At 42.3% G+C, this 16,593-nt stretch overlaps 1 long non-coding RNA gene across 32 annotated transcripts; it reads right to left on the minus strand.

The window, feature by feature from the left end:
• Window positions 1–10,484: 10,484 nt before the first annotated feature.
• Window positions 10,485–12,674, minus strand: LOC126990145 (uncharacterized). 32 transcript variants are annotated; one of them, XR_007744071.1, is made up of 3 exons: window positions 10,945–11,656; window positions 10,675–10,809; window positions 10,485–10,620 (listed from the first exon to the last, which is right to left on the minus strand). It is a non-coding gene; the product is annotated as an uncharacterized LOC126990145 (long non-coding RNA). The 32 variants fall into 32 exon arrangements; XR_007744075.1 differs by having other exon boundaries at window positions 10,675–10,755; window positions 10,891–11,656; XR_007744068.1 differs by having other exon boundaries at window positions 10,485–10,647; window positions 10,729–10,782; window positions 10,891–11,656.
• Window positions 12,675–16,593: the final 3,919 nt, after the last annotated feature.

The following is a 16,593-nucleotide window of genomic DNA, read 5'->3' on the forward strand; positions in this document are numbered from 1 at the left end:
GCAGGGCGAGAGTTGGTGTCGGAGGGAGGATGGAGCTTTGGGTGGACGATGGGTGGAAGTTATTAGTGGGAGGAAGTGGATGCTGTGGACGGGTAGACGTTGGTGAAGGGATGGAGGAAGGGAGAGACTGATAGTGGAAGATGTAAATAAACGTAGGGTGGAGGTTGTTGGTGGAGGGATGGATGGATCGGTGGAAGGTGGTGAAGTGAGAGTGATGGTCGAGAAGCCGTAGCGATCGCGTAAAAAAAAACAAAAAAAAACAAACAAACAAACATGAAACCACTGTTATCCAAGAAATCTAGTCCTTGTTATGCCACGCTAGGGCTTCAGGAAAGGCATGCTCAGGTAAAATGTTTTCCGTACATTTCCAGGTAGGCACACCTCTAGGATGCCAGGGGTACGGACGCCCTCCGCTGCCTGAAGCTACAACTTCCATTAATTAAACTTCTCCTTTTCAATATTTTTTTCTACTAAATGAAGTTCAGCAACTGATGAATAAAACATTTATTCAGTTACTCGTCAGCGTCTTGCACATCGTTTGGACATTAATTGGCTGGTCTGCTGGGCTGTCTGAACAGCCATCCTCAGAAGTACCTCGTCGGTTCATTATTTCAAGCCATCATCGCTTTGCCTGGGCAGAAAAAAAGGGCCTCGCAAACCACGGAGCCTTGGTGTGGAGGCAGCTGTCCACCTATACGCTTTATTATCGTCCGCCTCCTTCCACGTAGGTCATATCAGAAACCGATGTTACTGTTGTGATTTTAACCAATGCATAGGAATATTGATATAGTCCTGATGAAGTTTACATATTTCCTTTTAATATTATTTCATTATTATACTTAATTAAAATTTTCAACTTTCCAGTGGTGTCTTTTCTTATGAGAGCTAATTGGTCTGGTGCGTACAAATTGGTAAACATATCCCACTGCAAGACTCCACTGAACGCACACGACGCCCCAGCACTGCGTAGCGACAGACTATACGCATCAGATCGTCACTTCTACGTACAGACAACTAAACACCAAATGGCGGGAAGCACACAGCTCCTGGCATTGTCGGGAGGCTATCAAATTGGTCAGGAAGATGACACTTGAAATAAAACGCGGTCGCAGTACGAAAAAATAAGCACTGATTTTCTGGACTCCTGCGGCAGGGGCGGGGCGGGGCGGGGCGGCGCGTCACCTGCCCCATACATGTGCTGGGGTGCCAGGGAGGGGCGGCGAGGCCCATAATATCTCACCGCTGAGGCGCCCCGCTGTGACAACCAAATACCTGGACAAATTGTTTCCAGTAGGCCTGTCGGGGGCGCAGTCGGTCATGGGCACAGGCGGTGGTATCTCTACGCCGGGGCTGGACGACGAGTAACTAGCTCATAATTGCTGCTGATAACGGTTACGAAGCAATTATGACGAGAGGCGTTACCTGCTAAGTGGTCTCTCGCGTACCTCTTGTGATATGATGCTAGCACCCACACGCACGCACGCACGCACAAGCCCGCACTTACACACACACACACACACACCAAAAAAAAAAAAAAAAAAAAAAAAAAAAAAACGCTCCCTTGGTGTTGTGGTTAAATTCTCAGTCTGCCATCACAGTATATCGAGGTTCGAGCCTTTCTCAGGTCGAAAGCTGCTTCTGCTGACAAGGATTGGCTGCTGTCCCCTCCGGAGGAAGGGAGATGAAGGGACTGGTAGGCGAGGTCCCACGTATACTCAAAGGTCAGTTAAATGAGATCAAAGCTCTCTGGGAGGGTATCGATTGGTCTTCAAGAGTCCATCACGTGATCAGACCGTGAGTAAGTTAAACACACACACACACACACACACACACACACACACACACACACACACACCTCCTCCTCCTCCTACCGCACCAGCGCACTGCATTCCACCACCTCACCTCCCCCCCACCACCCCAGACCCCCATATCCCTTTCATATTGTACATTTTCCCTTTTTTTTTTTTATATATATTTCAAAAGTGTATTTGTAACGTGTATATTTTCAGCTTTACAGCTGCTATCATTTAATAAACCGTTTATTATTATTATTATTATTACACACACATACACACACACACCCTCACACGTCCACACACACACACACACACACACACACACACACACACACACACACACACACAAATATACTACTTTTAATTGAGTGGTGTATAACAATGCTTAAGAATAACAATGTTTTGGCATAAAACTAAAACGTTCTAGCTCTCTTCGCAGAAACTGTTTTTGGAACAATCAAATTCTACATAAATGCCTAAGCTGAAATTGTTTTCCAGACGGACTGGCAAGAGAAACGCCAAGGCGTCTCCATAGCCACCCTGCCCTAAAATTACATCATTGAGACGGCCACACGGCGACGGCCGCCCTGTATCCCGCCGCCCTGACCCGTGGCCGCCGCCGCTCCTTGTCAACACACGCCTCAGGCACGTCGGTGGAATGCCTGGTACTCAAGCATGTCCGGCCTGACCTGAATGCGGCAGAGAACACATACTGGTCATTCCGTAACACACTGGGATGCATTCATCAACGTCGTAGCATATAAAATTACCGGAAAAACACGCACCCACGTCGACAATTACACTCTTTGGCATTATTTATGGCATAACTTTACGCTCTAATGTAACTTTCAGTTCTAATTTGGGATTTTTACATAAACTGGAGTTAATGGAGCTGTAAGCTGCACTGTCAATGTCACGATATTCTTAGTATATTTACCTCTGTCATGCCTAAACTCCGGAGCATGGCCCGGCTGATGCGTGTTTGCTTACCTGACAACCGCCCTTTGTTCCGCCTACTGAAGGGTATAGTCCAGGCTTCAGCCCCATAGGCTCTGTAGTAAAACCTTGCATTTCGATATATATAATGTTTTTTGGTTGATCCTAGTCAATTCGAGGGTGCTGAGTCCAAATCCGATGTATGCCAGACTGTAAATGTTGAGCAATTTTTCCTATAGCCGAAAATATACCCACAAATATGTTTTTTTGCGTATAACTCCGAAAATATTATAGATACGACCCAAGTATGTATTAAACTCAAATACAAACTTGTATATTGCGGACATTTTGGTATCAATTTCATAGCTCTATGTGCAATAGAACACGATATAGAGCTTTGCTGTATGTATGAATAGATATCTGTATGAATTACAATTCACCTGGAGATAAATGTATGCATGAACATTTTGGCGGGTGTTGGGTATTGCATGTTGTATCAAGTTTAGTACGTCATGTCGATGAGGCAAAAATTCTCCACATCGTATTCGACAGGTACTATGGGACAAGCATTAAATCACAGTGCCGTGTTCAACGAGCAAATGGTATTAGCAGAGTGTATCAACTTGCACCTGATTCCCCACTTCCCAGGCAAAGTGTTACACTGAATGTCATAGCCAACAAAGTGCAGATCATAGGAATGATAGTGAATGCTTTGAGAGCAGTTAAAGTTCCTGAGGGTAAGAAGATCATCACAACAGGACCTGATCCCCGTCCCATCGACTTGGGCTCTGATGCTCAGCTTCCACCACTGACACACGAAGAAGCTGACGTCCTTATGGCCCATCACACGATCAATGAGGCTCTGGCTGGTCATTCTTCTATTAAGGTGGTGTCTGACGACACAGATGTCCTTGTTATCCTGGCCCACCATCTCCATGCAAAGACCAACAATATGCCAAGCACAGTACAACTTTACATGGAATCCTGCACCAAGAACCGAACTGTCATACATATAAATGAAGTTGTAAAGAAACATGCAAAGGTCATGCCCAATCTCTTGGCAATGCATGCGTTAACTGGATGTGACTCTGTATCTTCCTTTTCAGGAATAGGCAAGACAACAGCTCTAAAGCAACTGCAATCATTCGCTAACCCCATTGAGCTTGGAAATCCATCAACTCCCCTGGATGAAGTTGTCAACTCCTGTCTGCCTTATGTGTGCCATCTATACAGACAACAGTCCTGTGATTCTCTCAATACCATAAGAACTAATATCTTCACACGACAGATAGCAGGAAAGAGACATTCACCTCCAAAACTGAGCAGTTTGCCTCCTACTATGCCGGCATTCAAGTTACACTGTGCTCGTGCCCACTATCAGGCTGTTCTGTGGAATTCTGCTGGCATGTTTTCGCCTCCTGAGTTAGACCCCCTTGAGTTTGGCTGGGAGAAGAGATATTCTCTTCTTCAGCCTGTACATCTTCCTGATGGTCAGGCTGTGATACCTAACGAGGTACTACATATCATCAGCTGTGGTTGCAAGTCGGGCTGCAGATCAGCACTGTGCAACTGCTCTAAGTTCAGTCTTGCATGCACAGAATTCTGCAAATGCAAAGCAAAAGGAAATTGTGAGAACGTTGTGAAGAGTGTGTCACCGGAAGAGCTTAGTGGAGAGGAGGAGGACGAAGATGAGTAGGACTTCTGCGAACAAACTCTATAAAGTTTCCATCACTGACACTTCATTAAATCATCGTTCTCTCTTTGTTGAATGTGCCAAAAATTATCCATGTGACTTTCTCAACAATTATAATAAGTGTATTTTGATATTATTATTTTTATTTGAATGTAAGCAAACCAATGTTCTGCTTGCACGTCATGTACAGTCAATAATGTTTACTTGGGTTAAGCCATGTACTTTCTTTCCTTGAGCCATTACATACAATTTCTCCAATGTTGGTATTCTATATATATATATATATATATATATATATATATATATATATATATATATATATATATATATATATATATATATATATATATATATATATATATATATATATATATATATATATATATATATATATATATATATATATATATATATATATATATATATATATATATATATATATATATATATATATATATATATATATATATATATATATATATATATATATATCGCAGAATTTATTACCCAAATTTGTACCAAACAACTTGACTCTGTGTGACTAGAATTACAAAATTATCTCTCTCAATGCCGAGCTACCTGCATGATACTGTGTTGGTTTTGATTCGTGAAAATAAAATAATGAAAAGTCCATATCACAGAGACAACGTAAGATAGAGCCATAATTTTGACACCAATAAATCCGCAGTACCCATATTTATATTCATGTTCAATACATATATAGGGTCTTAAGCTAATATTTTTAGAGTTATTGACGAAAAACTTAATTTCTCGTCGGCCATTTTGAATTTTCACCTCTAGAAAAAAATGCTCAACATTTACAGTCTGGCATACATCGGATTTGGATTCAGCACCCACGAATTGACTAGGTTCAACAAAAAAACATTATATATATCGAAATGCAAGGTCCACCTTCCTGTAGCCTGGACTAGTATCTCATAAACTCTGGCCGCCAGACTTATGAGAGGCAGCGCCAGTAATAGTACAGCACTGGAGACAACATGCGGAATTTTATGTCATACACGGAATGAAAACTATTTACCCAAGAAAAACTCATCACTAATATGCAAAAATATAGCTTCAGATGTAAAGACGTCCAATTTTGAAACTTTAATAACCATGTGCTAAGACAGAAGAATGGAATTGCCGATGAAAAACGAGTTTATTGCATTTTTTTTTACACTAGAGGAAACAACTCAAGGGCAAAAAAAAGTAACAAATTCACATGTAAGTGTAAACATGATTAAGTGAATAACAAAGGAATACTTCTATGTGACAGAGAAAGATACGTCCAAAGAAATGTTCTTTAATTAGTGTTCTGGCGGTCTTATATGATGGTACACAACAGTGGAGGACGAATAGAAAAAAAAAGCATTATGGAGAAAATAAAGGCCGGCAGGAGTATCATGACGGAGTTGAGTTGACCACAAGATACTAGACACTAACGATAGGATATATTATGCATGAGTAAGTTACGTCATACGCCAAAAAAATATAAGTACATAAATTAAGAGTCTGCAAGAGGCCAGTAGGCTTAAACAAGGCGACTCCTGTAAACCTAACCCCACGTAACCTAACTATCCAAGACAAAAACAGCAACTTATATAGAAATGTTATAAAAAAGGAGAAAAGAAGTCCCGTTAGACACACGATGAGAAACAATGAACTCATAATGTCCCCCAAGGAAAAGTGAAACAGACCAACAACAGGCAGGGATGAGTAACGGGAGGAGGGTCTCGCCACGACACGCCGAGAACGCAACTGAATGCCCAACAATGCCATGTGCCCCCCGGCCTGCCCTCGCCCGCCTGCACGCACACCACATACATACACGTACACACACACACACACACACACACACACACACACACACACACAGAGACATTGAGAAGAAGAGGAAGCGAAGGAAATGCAGGTGAAAAAGGAGATAATGCCTTGTCAAGATGAAGAGACTAATATTTATAATCTGTGGTGGAGTGTGCGGAAGCGAGGGGAAGAGAGAGAGGGTCAGAGTTCACTAGAGGGCTGGAGGAGGAGAAAGAGAAGAAGGAGGAGGAGGAGGAGATGGAGGAGGAATAGTAGGAGATGGAGAAATGGGAGAAGAAAGAAAGAAACGAGATGGAAAATGGTAGCGCGAGAAGGGAGCGTGCAAAGAGAGCAATGAAGAGGAGGTAGAGTGAGTTCAAAGGGCAGGGTTGAAGAGGAGGAGGAAGAGGAGGAGGAGGAGGGTGGCAAGCAGGGCAAGGAGGAAGAGGAGGTGGTGGAGGAAGAAGGAGGCAAGTAGAAGGAGAAGGAGGAGGAGGAGGTGGGGGAGAGCGCTGGCCATTTCAATAATGCAAGGAGGGTGTCGCTTGGTATTTAGCCGCTGCTGCGTCGGGAGTGTCAGCGGCCTGGGCAAAGGGGCGGCGTGTCTGTGCTGCGGCTGTGGAGAGGGCAAGGCTGTGTGTGCTGTGCCGCGGTGTTTAAGCTCGACTTCAACACAGCAATACTCTCCACAACGATGCTTTTTTTCTTTTCTTGTTCTTCCTCAGTTTTCTTCTTTGTCTCCTCGTTTTCCTCCTTCTCCTCCTCCTTATCTTCCAAAGCATATTTTCTTTTTTTCATTGTTTTTTTTCGTTTTTTTCTGTTAAGTTCTTCCTCATCTTCTTGTTTTGGCTTTTTCATCTCGCTATTCATCCTTTTATTTTTATTTCCCTTCCGTTTCCTTATTTTCCGTCTTCGTAGCTTGTAAACATGAGGAATGAATCGTCTGCAGGCAATATAAACAATGAAAGGAGGACAGAACGATAAAGACAAGAAGCAACAGTAATCGAGCATATGTACCGTACGTGTATCTTCATTAGCTCGATTATCCTCATTAGAAAGCAGAGTTTTTAATGATGAGTCTTCCAATTACAGACAGTCTTCCAGGTACAGAGGTCATTCCTCTCTCTCTCTCTCTCTCTCTCTTGTTTCTTCTTTCAATTTCTCCTCCTCTTCCTCCTCTCCCTGGTGTTGAGCTTATTCATTACACAAGTTCATGAACACTCCCTAATCAAGCAGGAAACATGGAAACATGGAAACAAGCATAAGGAGGAGGCGGCGGTAGAGCTCTTTTTATGAATTTTCTGCTTCTTCTTGTTCCTCTTTTTCTTCTTCTTCTTCTTCTTCTTCTAGCCTAGTAATGAGCCAACAGGCTTTCTGCTGCCTGCTAGTCCATGTTTCCATGTTTCTTCTTCTTCTTCTTCTTCTTCTTCTTCTTCTTCTTCTTCTTCTTCTTCCTCCTCCTCCTCTTTCTCCTCCTCCTTGATAAGTAATAACAGACTTATAGAAATGGTTAAGGATTCGTTCCTCACTCAAGTTGTAACTCAACCGACAAGAGAAAACAATCTGCCGGATTTGGTATTAGTAAGCGGACCCGACCTCATTCGCGACTGTGAAAATGGTGAGAAAATTCATGGTTGCGATCACCACTAAATCCGTTTTAATGTCAACATATGTCACAAACTCGTAGACAATCTGTCAGTGATACCAGACTACAAAAAATCAAATTTCAACCTAGCCCGTGAGCTGCTTCCTCCTGCGACCTGGGACCAACTTAACCTCACCGACAATACAATCAACAACGTGTGGAACGACTTCAAAGATAAGCTTTTGGGAGTAGAGAAGGCTACAGTGCCTACGAAACCCAGGCGAGTAAATGGTGCCGTAGATCCACCGTGAATGTCCAGAGAATTAAAAAGGGCGGTAAACTTTTTTTTTTTTTTTTTTATAATCTAATGAAAGAGAATGACACTGCCGAAGCCCGCACACAGTACCACACCAGCCTAAAAGCTTGTCGCACCCTTATTAGAAGGTAATAAACGCAACTATGATGAACAAATAGCGCGCAACATCAAGACCAACTCAAAAAATTATTCACATACATCAGATCGAAAAACATATACCCAATACTGGTCCCCTGACAGACGAGACTGGATCAGTAACTCGGAACAGTAAACAAATGGCCACAATCCTCAACACTAACTTAGCATCCGTATTCACAGTCGAGGACATCGAAACCATTGCTGAGGGCCCTGGCCCGCGGAGAAGTGAAAAAGTATTTGGACAAACTCGACACGAACAAGTCAGCGGGGCCTGACAGTTTGTCCCCGCGGTCATTAAAAGAGCTTAAACAACAAATAATTCAATCACTCACTAATATGTTCAACCGGTCAGCTCAACTGAATAAGGTCCCGGAAGACTGAAAGATGGCGAACGTAACACAGATTTTCAAAAAAGGAGACAAAAGTGTTGCATTAAACTACAGGCCCATAAGTTTGACATCAGTGGCAGGAGAAATACTCGAAAAGATCATTAGAGACAAACTTGTTAAGTTTCTAGAAGACAATCATGCAATCTCCGACACCCAGTAAGGCTTCAAAACAAGCAACAGAAGCGCCGAAGTCTTCCTCAAACTATATTTAGCATTAGTTAGACCTCATCTTGACTATGCGGTTCAGTTTGGTCACCTTACTATAGAATGGATATCAAAATGTTAGAATCAGTGCAGAGGAGGATGACTAAGATGATTCAGGGGTTGAGAAACTTGCCATACGAGGGAAGACTCAAACAGTTAAACTTGCATTCTCTAGAAAGGCGAAGGGTGCGTGGAGACATGATCGAGGTTTATATATGGATGAAGGGCTTTAATAAGGGAGATATTCATAAGGTTTTGTTGGTAAGAGAACAGGGTAGGACACGAAGTAATGGGTTTAAACTGGATAAATTCGGATTTAACAGGGACATAGGCAAAAATTGGTTTACCAACAGGGTTGTGGATGAGTGGAATAGGCTTAGCAGTCATGTGGTGAGTGCCAATACAATTGTCACATTCAAAAATAGATTAGATAAATTCATGGACAGCGATACTAGGTGGGGTTAGATACACGGGAGTTTAGGGTCAAAGGAACTGCCTTGTATAGGCCTACCGGCCTCTTGCAGATTCCAACATTCTTATGTTATCTGACTGGCGAGATGTCAAAAGCGGTGTTCCACAGGGGTCGATGTTGGGACCTGTTCTGTTTTTAGTGTACGTAAATGACATTGACGAGGGGCTATCGTGTAAAATATCGAAATTTGCCGACGACACAAACATAGCCAGCAGAGTCACTACGACAACGGATAAAGAACATTTCCAAGCTGATCTCGATCGTTTGAGCAGTCCCAGTAGCTAAATTATATTGTTTGTTATTGGGTTGTTTATTTATTTATTTATTATGTTGTTTTGATTTGTTTTATTTTGTTTTGTTTTTGTTTTGTCTTGTTTTGCTTTGTTTACTTTGTTTTTTTCTTTTCTTTTCCTTTTCTTTTCTCTTGATGTTTTCTTTTCTTTTCTCTTGATGTTTTCTTTTCTTTTCTTTTTGTTGTGGTGTTGCTGGCTGTGGATGAGCCTCCTCCTCCCCAGAAGACTCACCCGTCACCCGCCTTGCGGCCCCAGGGGCCGAAAGCTCGATGATTTTTTAGTTATTTTCTTGATATTGTAATTTCATTTTCTTTTCTCGATGATTTAATTTCCTTTCTCTATCCTCTATCTTGACTGTGTGGGTTAGCCTCCTTCTCCCCAGAGGAGATTCACCCGTCACCCTGCAGGCCCCAGGGCCGAAAAGGTGGATGACTTTTCTGTTTTCCTTTTCTTGATGTTTCTATCATCCTTTCTGGTGTTCCTGGGTCTGAACGAGCCCTCCTCCCAAAGAGACTCACCATAATTTTGTGATGTTGGTTTGGGCCGAAAGGTGGATGATTCTTTCATTTCATTTTCATTTTTCTAGTGTTACTTTTTTTCAACTCTGCATTTTCCTTCTGGTGTTACTTCACATTTCTTCTTCTTGTGTTATTTCTATTCAAAATTCTACTTCTTCAGTTACTCTTTTCAAATACCATCTACTGTGTAACTCTATTCAATACATTATTCTGAGTAACTCATTTCAATAACTTCTTCTGTGTAACTCTTTTCATACCTTCTTCTGTGTAACTCTTTTCAATACCTTCTTCTGTGTAACTCTTTTTCAATACCTTCTTCTGTGTAACTCTTTTCAATACCTTCTTCTGTGTAACTCTTTTCAATACCTTCTTCTGTGTTACTCTTTTCAATACCTTCTTCTGTGTTACTCTTTTCAATACCTTCTTCTGTGTTACTCTTTTCAATACCTTCTTCTGTGTTACTCTTTTCAATACCTTCTTCTGTGTTACTCTTTTCAATACCTTTTTCTGTGTTACTCTTTTCAATACCTTCTTCTGTGTTACTCTTTTCAATACCTTCTTCTGTGTAACTCTTTTCAATACCTTCTTCTGTGTTACTCTTTTCAATACCTTCTTCTGTGTTACTCTTTTCAATACCTTCTTCTGTGTTACTCTTTTCAATACCTTCTTCTGTGTTAATCTTTTCAATACCTTCTTCTGTGTTACTCTTTTCAATACCTTCTTCTGTGTAACTCTTTTCAATACCTTCTTCTGTGTTACTCTTTTCAATACCTTCTTCTGTGTAACTCTTTTCAATACCTTCTTCTGTGTTACTCTTTTCAATTCCTTCTTCTGTGTTACTCTTTTCAATACCTTCTTCTGTGTTACTCTTTTCAATACCTTCTTCTGTGTTACTCTTTTCAATTCCTTCTTCTGTGTTACTCTTTTCAATACCTTCTTCTGTGTTACTCTTTTCAATACCTTCTTCTGTGTAACTCTTTTCAATACCTTCTTCTGTGTTACTCTTTTCAATACCTTCTTCTGTGTTACTCTTTTCAAATTCCCTCTTCTTGTGTTACTCTTTTCAACTTCCTTCTTCTTGTGTTACTTCATATGCCTTCTTCTAGTGTTACTTCTCTTCATTTTCCTTCTTCTGGTGTTCCCTTCTTTCCCTTCCTTCTCTCGGTGTTTCCATGTCGTCTTTTCCTGGTTTTGTATGTTGGAACGCGTTAGTCTCCTTCTCCCCAGAGAAGACCCGCCATACCAACATACAAGACGCTTTAAACAAAGCAAAACAAGACAATTTTTTTTGGATTTTTTGTTTTTGTATTTTTTTTGTGTATTTTTCGTTTTTTATCGTAGTTGGCATGACACTTGCCTTGCTTAGGGGAATTGTACCTCCCCATGCGTCGAACCTTCCATTGGAACGTGTCATTAACGCGTCGTCTGGCTAATAAGAGGTCAGTAACTGCATGTCTTGCTGCCACTTCACGCCCCCCCAACCCCCGGACTCTCGGGATCTCCGACACCTCCGTGGACGCTCCGGGGAGCTGAGGCGCCCTGCCGGAGCCCTGAGCCCTGCGACGCTCGCCAGGAAGGCCTTGGGCCGCCTGACGCTCCCCAGCCCCGCGAGGCGAGGAGGGTGGATAGCAAGATGAGCCTCTTAAAATTCCTGACGGGATTAATTCAAATCAATCGAAAATACAGTGAAGCGCCGGAGACCGTTTTTGTTGGATCAAGGATGGCAGGACGAAGGCCAAAGGAAGGTGACAGAGGAAGGGAGGAATAAAGGGGGGAAGATGACAGGAGGAAGGGAGGATGGAGAAAATGACAGGACGAAGGAAGAAACGAGGGAAGGAAGGAAGGAAAGCAACAACGAGGGAAGGAAGGAAGGAAAGCAACAACGAGGGAAGGAAGGAAGGAAAGCAACAACGAGGGAAGGAAGGAAGGAAGGAACGAGGAAAGGAAGGAAAGTGATGTGACGAAAGTGGGAAGTTGACAGGGCGAAGGAAGGAGACTGAACCGCCAAGATTCTGCCCGGGATTGGCGCGAATGGCGAGGCCCCGAACTGACTGACTTGGCGACTATATTATAGTGTTGCTGCCTCGGCCTGTTCCGTTACTTTACTTCCCTGATTTGCTCACCACGGCCTTTGCCTTTGCTGTCCTTCATCTTCCACCTTTGATTAGATAGTTAGTGTAGCTTATCACAAACAGCCTCGTAATGACCAGCAGGCCTGCTGTTGTTTGTTCTCACTTTGTGTTTCTTTGTTCCTGCTCCTCCTCCTTTAAAAAGAAAAAAAAAACAGACCTCGTGGTTGCCTTATATGAGGACTGTGAGAGAATAAAGTTACCTCCTCCTCCACCTTCACCTCCTCCTCCTTCTCCTTCTCCACCTCCACTTCCACCTCCACCTTCACCTCCTCCTCCTTCTCCTTCTCCACCTCCACTTCCACCTCCTCCTCTCTCTCGTTTCTCCACAAACCTCATAGTTTCAAAAATATTAACAGAAACACATCAAAACACTATACATATTACTTAATCTTGAGAGAGAGAGAGAGAGAGAGAGAGAGAGAGAGAGAGAGAGAGAGAGAGAGAGAGAGAGAGAGAGAGAGAGAGAGAGAGAGAGAGAGAGAGAGAGAGAGAGAGTAAAGTAGGAATCGATTAATGAGTTGGGTTTGTAAACGCATTAGAACGGGACTAATTGTCAATAATATCGCGATCACAGGATTATGGGGATTAAGGGAGTGACGATTATGGGATTAAGGGAGTGAGTGGCTGGGAGGGAGGGAGGGCTGGGAGGTGAGAGAGAGGATTGAGGGAGACCGGGAACGGGACAGAGAGAGGGAGAGCAGTGGAGAACGAGGTGAAGGAAATAACACGGATACACAAGGATATGAGGGGACTATTAACCCTGTAGCCGCAGGGATCATGTTTCTTAATGGTCCTTCTGAGCGAGAAAAATGAGAAAAAAAATCATCACTCACACAAATCATTTCATGATATATATCAAAGCGTTTTGTGATCGGTTTATGCATCATCTATTTTTGGGGGTTTATATCATGGCACAAATTTGGCCCGTCGCTGCTACACGGTAAAGCCACAAATTTGGCCCGAGGGGCCATATTATAGCTTCCTTGCCAATTGCAAAATGAACGGAGAACAAAGCTCACAAAATATAACTGTTTTTATCGGGTCAAGTGTAGCGAGGGTATCGGTAAAAAGACACTGATAAAATGTTGTCAAGAGATCCTTGCAGCTGTCTCACGGGCTGGACCTTGGCTACCGCTACCTTCCCTCCCCCTCTCTCACCCGCTTCCTCTCTACCAGGGAATAATGGCCTGGGCAACCTGAGGTCCATAGGGGTCACCCGGCGACCTTGACCATAGACATGACAACGTCGCTGGGTAGCACACGGTTGAATTCATTTCCATACATAAATCATCGTTACTATCCTAAAATTCGATACATTCACAACATAATATAGACTTGTTTTACCATATACAAAAATTTAAAGACTATGTCAAATACTAAACAACCGACATATAAAATGGTATGCCTTGTTGTGGTTGAAGCGACAATGCTGCCGGGTAGGGAATTCCCGCACCTGCTCCACCCAAAGTATCGTGATATTTGCATCAGACTTAGTACCTCGAACCCAATCCCATTATCCCCATGTACTACCTGAACCCAGAACTCTGCTTCCTGTCACTGAACCACACCATGATCCATCTACCTTCAAACCCGTGGGCTTTAATTGTTGTCGAAGTTATTGGTGAGGTTCTTTGTCGAATGCTTTATTAAATTAAGATATACAATATCATAACTGTCGTCCTTACGTATTTGACACTTTTCGTAAAAAGAAAAAACAATAAAGTCAGACAAGATCTAGCCTTGATCAATGAACCCATGGTGGGGGCCATTGTTCAGGCTGTTTCTCTAGGAGTCTAGGTGGTCACGGATATTTTCATCTATAATAGACTCGAATGTTTTTACTGCCACCGACGTTAAACTAATTGCAGCCGACATTAGACCATTGATAGAAAGAACGGAATGGGAAAAAAATAAAAGGAAGCATAAAGAGGGAGTGAGGAGGTAAGAGGAAGGAAGGGAGACTACTTGTCTAAAGGAAGTGCAAGATAGAGACAGAGAAACATATCGATAACTAAATGGAAGGACAAAGCGATCATTAATTATAAGAAGAAATTATGAAAAAGAAGAAGAAAAAGAAGAAGAACAAGAACAACAACAACAACAACAACAACAACAACAAAAGAACATAAGAACGTAAGGAGTCTGCAAGAGGCCGGTTGGCCGATACAAGGCAGTTCCTGTAAGTCTAGCCGCACCTAACCTCACTATCCATGAATTTATCCAAACTCTTCTTCAATGCATCTATGGTATTGGCACCCACAGCATGACTCCCAAGCCTGTTCCACTCATCCACCACTTTACTGGTAAACCAATTCTTGCCTATGTCTTTGTTGAATCTGAATTTAACTAGCTTAAAACCGTTGCTACGTGTTCTACCTTGCTCTTTTACAACCAAAACCCTATTTACATCCCCTTTATTAAAGTCCTTCACCCATTTATAAACCTCGATCAAGTCACCTCGTAGCCTTCGCCTTCCTAGAGCGTATAAATTTAAATGCTTCAGTTTATTTTCATAAGGCAAGTTTCTCACCCCTTGAATCATTTTTGTCATCATCCTCTGTACAGATTCTAACTACTTGATATCCACTCTACAGTAAGATGACCAGAACTGAGCCGCATAATCGAAATGAGGTCTAATTAATGCTATGTAGAGTTTGAGGATGACTTCAGCGCTCCTATTGCTTACGCTCCTCGAGATGAAACCCAGTACCCTATTTGCACGATTCTTAGCTTGAATGCACTGAGCTCTAGGACGGAGGTCAGTGCTCACTAAGACTCCTAAATCCCTCTCACACCCAGACCTACTCAGCGGAGTGTCATTTAAGGAGTATATAATTGTGTGAGGGGTTATTCCTACCTACACTCAGAATACTGCACTTCCCGACACTGGATTCCATCTGCCACTTCCCCGCCCAATCATATAGTCTGTCTAGCTCATCCTGAAGAACGCTAGCGTCCTGGAAGAAGAAGAAGAAGAAGAAAAGACAAAGAAGAAAAGACAAAGAAGAAGAAGAAGTATGAGAAAAATAATAATAATGACAACAAAATCAACCAGGAGAGTAAGAAGAAAAATAATACCTAACAACAACTAAAGCAAAAACATAAATAAAATAAAATAAAATAAAACAGTAATCGAAAACTCCGTATTATATGTTAACTCCCTTCGTTTTCCATAATTAATATGAGCTGAAGATTATTTTTCCAATACCGCTACTACGTGTAAATATATAAATCACTTCAAATTAACTTATCTTTTGTCTCGCTCACCACGAAAATGCACACCAGCTGACATCCTCAAGGCCTTGTGTCCATTATAAATCTACGGACTCATCACCGATACTTTTATTTTCTTAGATTTAAAAAGTAAAATAAAATAGTAAATAACGTTGAGAAACTTGTACGAATTCTGTACCGAGGCAACACCTCTTACTTGTAGAGACGAGAAAAGCAGGACAAAAAACAGCAACAACAGGTGATGTGATAATGGAGGAGTGGATTACGTAAAAATGCGTAAGCTCTTGCTAGGCAGACTATTCGTTAAAAGCTGATCCTGTTTTCAAAGTGCGCGTCATGAAATATTTACACACACACACACACACACACACACACACACACACACACACACACACACACACACCACATTATGTTTAACAAGGGTGTCTCTAGTATCAAAGCCACGCGAAGAGTAAACAAGAGTAAGAAAGTCATAAAGATTAGTTAACAAGTGGTTCTCTATTTTTAAACCCCAGGGAAGAGTAAACAAGAATAAGACTGTTCTAATAATAAGTTAAGAAGTGTGCATCTATATTATCAAACTCACGGGAAGATCAAACAAGTGCAAGACTGTTCTAATGAAAAGGTAACAATTGATTCTCAAGATTCAGATCGACGTGCCTAGTAAACCCTTGCTAGATTCTTATAAACCATCCACGAACACGCCAATTCCTGGATTTCGTTAGGGGGCATCAGGGGTTAGGTTAGGTTAGGGAACACACACACACACACACACACACACACACACACACACACACACACACACACACGCAGTAGCACCATTGCCATTAAAGGTTGTGATATTTTCGTTTCATCAGCGAATGCCACGCCCTGGATTGGTCTGCGGTGAGGGGATGCTTTTGAGAGGGGGTGGTGGGGAGTCAGAATAAACAGGCAGTGGGGTGATAATTGGGGGTTGATGGGTGAGGTGGTGCTGGTGGTGGGGGTTGATGGGTGGTGGTGCTGGTGGGGTTGATGGGTGAGTGGTGCTGGTGGTGGGGTTAGTGGGTGGTGGTGCTGGGTGGTGGGGTTGATGGGTGTG

Source organism: Eriocheir sinensis, unplaced genomic scaffold (genome assembly GCF_024679095.1).
Source record: "Eriocheir sinensis breed Jianghai 21 unplaced genomic scaffold, ASM2467909v1 Scaffold1462, whole genome shotgun sequence".
In the NCBI taxonomy this organism is placed as follows: domain Eukaryota; kingdom Metazoa; phylum Arthropoda; class Malacostraca; order Decapoda; family Varunidae; genus Eriocheir; species Eriocheir sinensis.